Source organism: Thermobia domestica, chromosome 15 (assembly GCF_964235325.1).
Source record: "Thermobia domestica chromosome 15, izTheDome1.hap1.1, whole genome shotgun sequence".
NCBI lineage: Eukaryota > Metazoa > Arthropoda > Insecta > Zygentoma > Lepismatidae > Thermobia > Thermobia domestica.
This window is the reverse complement of record NC_137468.1, coordinates 133,152,269-133,160,677: the sequence shown is the minus strand read 5'-3', so window position 1 is coordinate 133,160,677 and position 8,409 is coordinate 133,152,269.

Here is an 8,409-nt window from a genome sequence, read left to right as displayed (position 1 = left end):
TGTTCGTAGTCTCTGTGTAATTTCTGCTATGTTAAAACTGCTCATAAAAGGGGACGAGCAGACCACTTAAAATGTACTCATAAAAGAGAACAAGTACACCCCTGCTATGTTATATGTGCTATGTTAAATAGGCGGTTGGAGAATGTGTTATCGGCTCTGCTATGTGTTCGTAAAGCGCTCATAAAAGGGAACGAATCTTATGTGATATGTGCGTGGACGGAGATCCGGTGCCGGCCGATCAGCGCGGTACTCCTAAAAGACCGTGCGCGTGGTCCGCCAATCGGCGTTAAGGGGGCGGGGTCCGGTGCCAGCCAATCGGCGTGGTCCTGCGCTGGCCAATCGGTGGGTGTCCGCTGCCAGCCAGTCAGCGCAGTAGATACTCCTAAAAATGGAGGTCGTAAAAGAGTGTGGCCGGGGGCGTGGCCAGCACCGACCAATCTGCGTCAAGGGGCGTGGCCAAGGGGGCGGGGTCACGTGACCTGCGCCAGCCAATCAGCGTCAAGGGTTTGCGCATGCGCAGTAGGAAAAAACACGCTCAAGTGACCCCACTCTACTGTAGCTAATAATGGTTAGTGTCTACGGCATAACAACACAATTAACTCTAGACACCCGCCAGGGATTTTAACAAAATGGTAGACTCTCACGTTCGGGGCTCTGGTGATCCCCCTAATTATCACAGAGTCATGAGTTATACACCATTGGAAAGCTATAGACCACACATTCCAACGAGGTAACATTCGTGAAATTCCCGACGTATTCGTAGAAAAAGAACAGACATAAAAAAAATCATTAAAAATATGAAAATATTGATTTTGCGGGGCCCTGGCAAGCCTTGCAGCCACCCTACGCTGACAAAATGATGCTAACGTGTAGGCCACATACTTGTGACAATAATATAGGAAATGGTTTGCTGCCATTGCGTAATGAATTCGTTTTATGTAGGAAATATTTAAAAAAAATATGCGCAGAAAAACATTCATTGAATTAGACATTCTCTCCCCTCCCCCACTATAGTACCATGTCCATATGCAAATCATTTTTTCTGCACACATCATGTATACGAACAAGAATTATACTTCTAGACCCCTTCAGTGAAATATATCTTGTGTTATATGGGACCGTCCCGAAAATAAATGTAAATTAACCAAATTTGACCCCCTCTTCCTCTATAAACAACAAGTACACATAGAGGTTACTATCATGTAGGGGACTACTTCATTGCTTCACATACCAATTTTTATGGATGTACCACAAAGGGGGAGGAATACCCGCCAAAATCTGATGAAAAAAACTTCATCCTCCCTCTCTCGGCCGTACATACCTACCCCCTATATACATAAAATGCAACTGACGGAAAGCTTTATCCCTCAAAAATACTTTGGTACCAAATCATCTTTCTACCTTAATTAAGGACTGAGCTATTTATGTTTGTTGTAAAAATAAATGTAATTTACGTCAAAAAACTTAAACTCCGAAAATTGGCTAACTTTGCCCCCTCCCTGCTCCTCCATATAAACCAGAAGTACAAATACACGATATTACCATGTAGTGGCCTAGTTCATTGCTTCACGTAACAATTTTCATGAATCTATCTCCCAAGAGGGGGAATGGCCCCCAAAAAACTGTTGAAAAAACAAAACAAAAAAACACGATATTTACCCTCCTCCCACATACATGCACGCCAGCAAAGCTGCATCTTTCAGGAATAAATTGGTACCAAAACCATCTTCCAGCTTTAATTTGAGGTTTAAGACTGAGCCATTGAGGTTTAAAACCCTGACACAGCAGTTGCGTCAATGCAGACGACCAGTAGAACGTAACACAAAGAAACTAAACTACATATTCTGTGAACGGAGATCGGGAAATCCCAATTTCTTTCTCCGGAATTGAACATTTGGGCGGATCGAGATTAGGGAAGTTCCCGAAATTGGATCTAGCGGTTGATTGTAGATGGCAAGCAGTACCTAAGAGTGTAAAAATGTAATATATATGCCTATTTAGAGTATTGTTTTAAACGAAATAAACATTTTAAACATGTTTTTTTGTTTAAAAAAAGTACTTTGTTTTAAACGTTAGAAACGTTTTAAACAAAAAGACATGTTTTAAACATAAAAAAGTTTTCATGTTTTTTTCAACCCTCCATCTTAGCTATTCATGACATAACTATTTCATGATCCGAATAACTCCAGTATATCCACAAATCATCATTTGTCATATTTTACCGAAATACGTCATGATTTTTCCGACAACCTGATACTTTAAATGTTGTTAATACGTAAAGTTCATTGATCTCATCACTTATTCACCTACTCTCTTATGATTATCAAAACCTTTAGGGTACTTCCCGTAGATATAGAACGGTTAAATGTAGTATCCAGGCTTGGTGTAGCGTGTAAGTAAACAAATAAAAAGCAATATAGAATGATATTTCCCTCCGCCAAGTCCCCTTCAGTGGAGTGTGTTATTTATTCAACAAAAAGACGTGAAATCCAATGAGAAAATTCATAAAATATAAAATATGTAGCCAAGTCTCGACTTTGCAATGATGATGATGATAATAATAATAATAATAATAATAATAATAATAATAATAATAATAATAATAATAATAATAATAATAATAATAATAATAATAATAATAATAATAAGAAGAAGAAGAAGAAGAAGAAGAAGAAGAAGAAATGAATAACAGAATTCAATATCAATTACGTAAACAATACCTTCCAATAAAGAAAAAATAATAAATGGCACGCCAAGATTGGAACCCGGGTAGCTGTAATGGCAGTCTTCTGCTCTCACACTTTGCCATCAATTCCTCAGACAAAGATAAGAAAACTAGTAGTTATGTTAGAATCATAGCACACACTATTTCTACACGTGTTGATATAATTCAAAGAATGTGAAAATAATTTCTATCGTCTTTTCTTCTTTGGAAACTAGACGGTAAAGAAGAATTGTAGGGATGGGCACGAGCGAGTTCGAGCGAGTTTTCACTCAAACTCGACTCGACTCGACATGAAACAGACAATATAATTATTATCAATGCTACTACTACTACTACTACTACTAACTAACTAACTCTATGGCCTATGGAACCCGGAGGATCAATGCCGCGTTCACAAAAGCTCTCCACTGACTTCTATCCTTAGCTAACTGCATCCAGTTTCTACTTTGTATTCCAATCTCTGCAAGATCCTACTACTACTACTACTACTACTACTACTACTACTACTACTACTACTACTTATTATTATTATTATTATTATTATTATTATTATTATTATTATTATTATTATTATTATTATTATTATTATTATTATTATTATTATTATTATTATAACAACACCATGTGTAAACATGAAAGATAGATATATCTGAATACTAAACACTAGTTGACTGCTGACCTCGGTAGTCGTGAAGTGTAGGAGGCAAGGACATCGTTCATGAGGTTCTGGATTTGAGTTCCGGAGAAGCAAGCATCCGGGCTCAAACAAAAAATCGTTACAAATTAGAGGGCGCCCGCCAAACTTGTTCAAAACTGCTTGACCCGGGTTTAGGATTTTCAACGGCTCGAACGGGTCGGCTCACAGCTCATTCCCTATCGAGCCGAGCCAGTAGCTCACCCACCCAAGCCGGCTCGAGCCGAACCAAACCGAGCTGATGGATGACTCCAAACAAGTTGGCTCGAGCCTTTGGCTTACCTGAGCCGAGTAGGTGCCTCATGTCACCCGAGTCGGTTCGAGTTGTTTGCTCAGTTGAACCGAGCTGAGTCCGTTAACATCACTACCCGGGTTGGGCTGCTTCGGCTCAAATCTTCGACCGTGCAGGTTTTAGCCTTGGTGGTAAGAAATACAGTATATACTTATGTTAATGCTTACGACATTTGAGTCTGTCTCGTTATAAAAATCCATTGTCATCTTGTTGATCGAGACGAGACGAGATGTGAGCAATGTCCCATCTCATGAGCAACACTTATGCTTACATTTCTCATAGCTTTCACTTTCCAGTCTAATCAGGTAATGGTTTCAAAACGAGTTAAAACGAGCCAAACGCGAGCCATTGATCAAACTCGACTTGACTAAAACCCGACCTCAGAGCAGTGACTCGACTTGGAACTCGACTCGAGAAAATTACCTTTGATTCGACTCGAAACTTGATTCGAATTCACTTCGAGTTTCGAGTCAAGTCGAGCTTTAGCTCGACTCCTGGCCATACCTAAAGAATTGTATTGTAAATCGGGACCATTCCTGAACGTATATATATATATGGTTTAAAGAAAGAAATCTCGAGTAAGTTATTGTGATACTCACATAAGCAACGTCTCCTTAAGAGGGATAAATCGTTGAGTCCTTTAAATTTGACCGATAGAGTGCTTCTTTAACCGTGCATATTAAACGATAAACGATTGGGATAAGATAAAATGCGTTCGCCATATAATTTTATAATAAAATTACGCGCATCTATTTACTTTATTTCATACTTCTACCATATTTACTTTCAAATATTCGGCGACAGTTGCCATCGAAATTCATACAATTATGCAAATAATAATAATAATAATAATAATAATAATAATAATAATAATAATAATAATAATAATAATAATAATAATAATAATAATATCAATTACGTAAATAATACCTTCCAATAAAGAAAAATAGGGGCCGCGGTGGCTCAGTGGTAGAGCGTTCACCTCCGGTGCTTGGGGTCCCGGATTCGATCCCAGCCCCCGCCAAATGAACTTTGTGGTGGACAAACACCGTGTGCGTGGGTTTCCTCGGAGTTCTCCCGTTTCCTCCCACTTTCTTCATTCCACCATTTCATTCATTACTCATCATCACCGTCTACTTTAGCCTAACTGGAATAAGTGTGGGACGTAAAACTCAAACATTTCATTTTTTTAAAGAAAAATAAATGTCACGTCGGGATTCGAACCTGGGTCACTGAAATGGCAGTTCTCTACTTTCACACTTTGCCATCAAGTCCTCATACAAAGATAAGAAAATAAACTATAGTAGTTGTGTTAGACAAACATAGCACACACTATTTCTACACGTATTGATGCAATTGAAAGAATGCGAAAATAATGTCTGCCGGATTTTCTTTCTTAGAAATTAGAAGTTACAGTGAGGAAGAATTGCAGTAATGTAAATCGGAACCAGTTAAAAACAATGAGGTAGACTCACCTTGAGGAACGTTTCGTGATATTTTCCTCATTGACGAAGGTCTATATAACTTGTTTTTGAGTTAAAGAAGGAAACCTCGAGTAGGTCATTGTGACATTCATAAGGAACTTCCCCTTATACGAGTATTTTGTGTATAGTCTTACATGCAATGCGTTTAACTAGCTAATAATTTAGATAGGAAACGAAGTGACACGGTAGGTAAGTGGTTAGCGCATTGAACTTCTATTCGGCGGACCCGGGTTCAAATCCCGGTCAGATTCTAACTTTTTCAAATGTTTCAATTTCAATTTCAATACATACTCAGTGTCACAAGAAAGATCTTCTACCCTCCAGAAAGAGAAAGATGTTGGAATGAGAAGAATTAGAGAAGGTCTCTCAATGGAGGCAATCATTTACTAACTTATTTCCAGCAGTTGTTCTAGATTTGATATTTTCAGCTACTTTCAAGCATTTTCTGTTTCATGCTTGATCAGTATTTTTTATTTCTCTAAACATACAGTATATAAAGAAATAACAATACATTCGCAGCAATATTAAGTTAAATATATGGTGTTCTTTGGAAAACACGATCCGAACCATAGAGATTCATCTTAGAATGGAGAACTGTTTCGTTAGTCACCTACTTTACAAATTTATCTGGATAAACACCTGGATCAGGGCAACTGCTGCCAGTGCCAAGAAAAGTTACGTGTAAGTTGGGTTGCATCTGTCTAGGCGTTCTCACAACTGCAAATTACATGGACCCCAAGTAATGGAATTAGAGCACTTAGGGGGGAGATACTTTTGTGGTTGGGTGTACCTCTATTTACGGAACTACAATTACAGCGTAGTTCCTTTATTTCTCCCAATTGCTGTTTGGTGAATGTAAAAATTCACACCAACAAAATTTTACAAACATTAAAAAAAAATAGTTACTAGCTTTGTATGTAACCTAGAAAAATAATCCTAGTTCGGTAGCATTACTAGCTAGTGTAGGATGCGTGGTACAAAATCTAAACGAATCCCTTCAGCAGTTTCCAAGAAAAAGGTACAAACTCTTTTAGAGCTGTTCTAAAAATTTGAGTCCATGCCATAATCGTAAAGGACAAGACAGAGAGGAAAAATTAGCACAGAGATGCTGAACTTCTATACACATCTACTGACCAAAACTTAAACTTCTGCAAACAATAGCAAAGCGTTGGTTGGCAAATTTCTCGTAAGCGGCCAAAGCACGGACATTCCCCTCTAATCACGAAAAACCACCCGCTTTTTGGGATTGGAGAAAAATCTAACACGACTTAGTTGATAAAGTGTTGGTATATTCAACGTAAACCGCTACACCTCTGGCAATCTCAATCGCGATTGAGTTAGATTTGGACTCGCACTCAGGCTCAGACTGTGGGCTATGTAAGCAGTGCGCGTATGCAGGGCCATTTGCTAATAAGAGATCTGCTCTAATGCACAGTGGTTTTATTTGTGTAGTTCGTATGCTTTTAACGTAATGAATTGGAGGTTCTATACGAATGAATATTCGTTTGTAGATGTTGTGACAAACATACTTGAATTATTCATGCCTTCATAAGTTACAAGAATGCCGAACGACAATTTCAAGTGTAATTTTAACGACTAATATAGAAGCGAATTTACGTACGAGTTAGCCAGGGCAGAACTCAGTTTGAAGCAAAATGTACACTCTGGAAAACTCGTTTCGTCTGAAAAGTAGCCAAGTAGGCTGCAGGGAAGCAAACTGGACCCCAACTGATTTTTATATTTTGTAAACTAGACCACGAGGAACACGAATCTGAAGGAATTTTGACATTCCCAATTTCGGAACTCGAGATATTCGAACATAAAGTGACCAAGGAAGCAAACTGGACCTCACATTATTTTTATGTATTTTGTAAACTTGACCACGAGGAACACGAATCTGAAGGAATTTTGACATTCCGAAATTCGGAATTCGAGATATTCGATCATAAAGTGACCACGGAAGTAAACTGGACTCCACATTATTTTTATATATTTTGTAAACTATACCATGAGGAACACGAATCTGAAGAAATTTCGCCATTCCGAATTTCCGAACTCGAATATTTAAATATAAAGTGACCATGGAAGAAAAATGGACCCCACCTAATTTTTATATATTTTGTAAATTAGACCACGAGGAACACGAATATGAAGGAATTTAGCATTCCGAATTTCGGAACTCGAGATATTCGAACATAAAGTGACCACGGAAGTAAACCGGCCCCCACCTGATTTTTATATATTTTGTAAACTAGATCACGAGGAACACGCATCTGAAGGATTTTTTGACATGTACCTATAACAGTGTAATTTTCAAGACGCTGAAACATATAGTATTTTATTACTTTTAGTTAAAAGTTCAAATACCGAGTTTTACGCATCTAGCTTAAACAAATCCTTCCTTAATTTATTTACATATTTTCTGAGTAAGTAATGGGGAATTCGAACATAAAAAAAGTGCTCCCTTTGCTCTTTCCCTTTTGTGTGTTCAGTTTTCAGTTTTTTTAACAGGAAAGTTTATATGCCAAGTTTCATTTTACTAGCTTCAGAAACTTGCGAGATACACTACCCTTTAAAAAAATCTTGCCCCACCCTTTTTACGATATTTATTTCCAAAAATTCTTTCTTATGTCCTGCCTTCATAAGAAAATTATATTTTATAATTAAAATTTAACGACTCTACTTGTAGTAGTATGCCCAAAAAATCACTCATCTTTACTCTTTTATATAAGAGTACAGAAGATAAATACAGTCAAACAAATGGACTTCCATGAACAGTTTCCGATTTCTTATAACTAACTTATTCGTACATTTCCCACAAGCTGTGGTTTTAAATTTACGCTCCGTCAAGTTCCAGGTTTCAAAAAGGAACTAACTGGAAATATAATAATATTATGTATTTATGTACATGTGTAATATGTATAAATTTATTATCTTATTGAAGCTTTCGTAATCTGGAAATAAATTTTTGATTTGCTTTTAATATATAAAAAGCCTGCTCCCCTAGAAAAATTTGCAGGCTACACCCCTAAATGACTATGTAGTAATTTCTGCAAAAATGGCATAGGACCTAAAATTTAGGTCTAGTGCCTATATTTTTAGGATTTGTACCGTTTAGGACTTATGAATGTCACCCACTGTATTGCATAATAAATGTTCTTTGTTCAATTTTAAATTTACTGCGTTCTTTATGTATACAGTTGGTATTTAATGT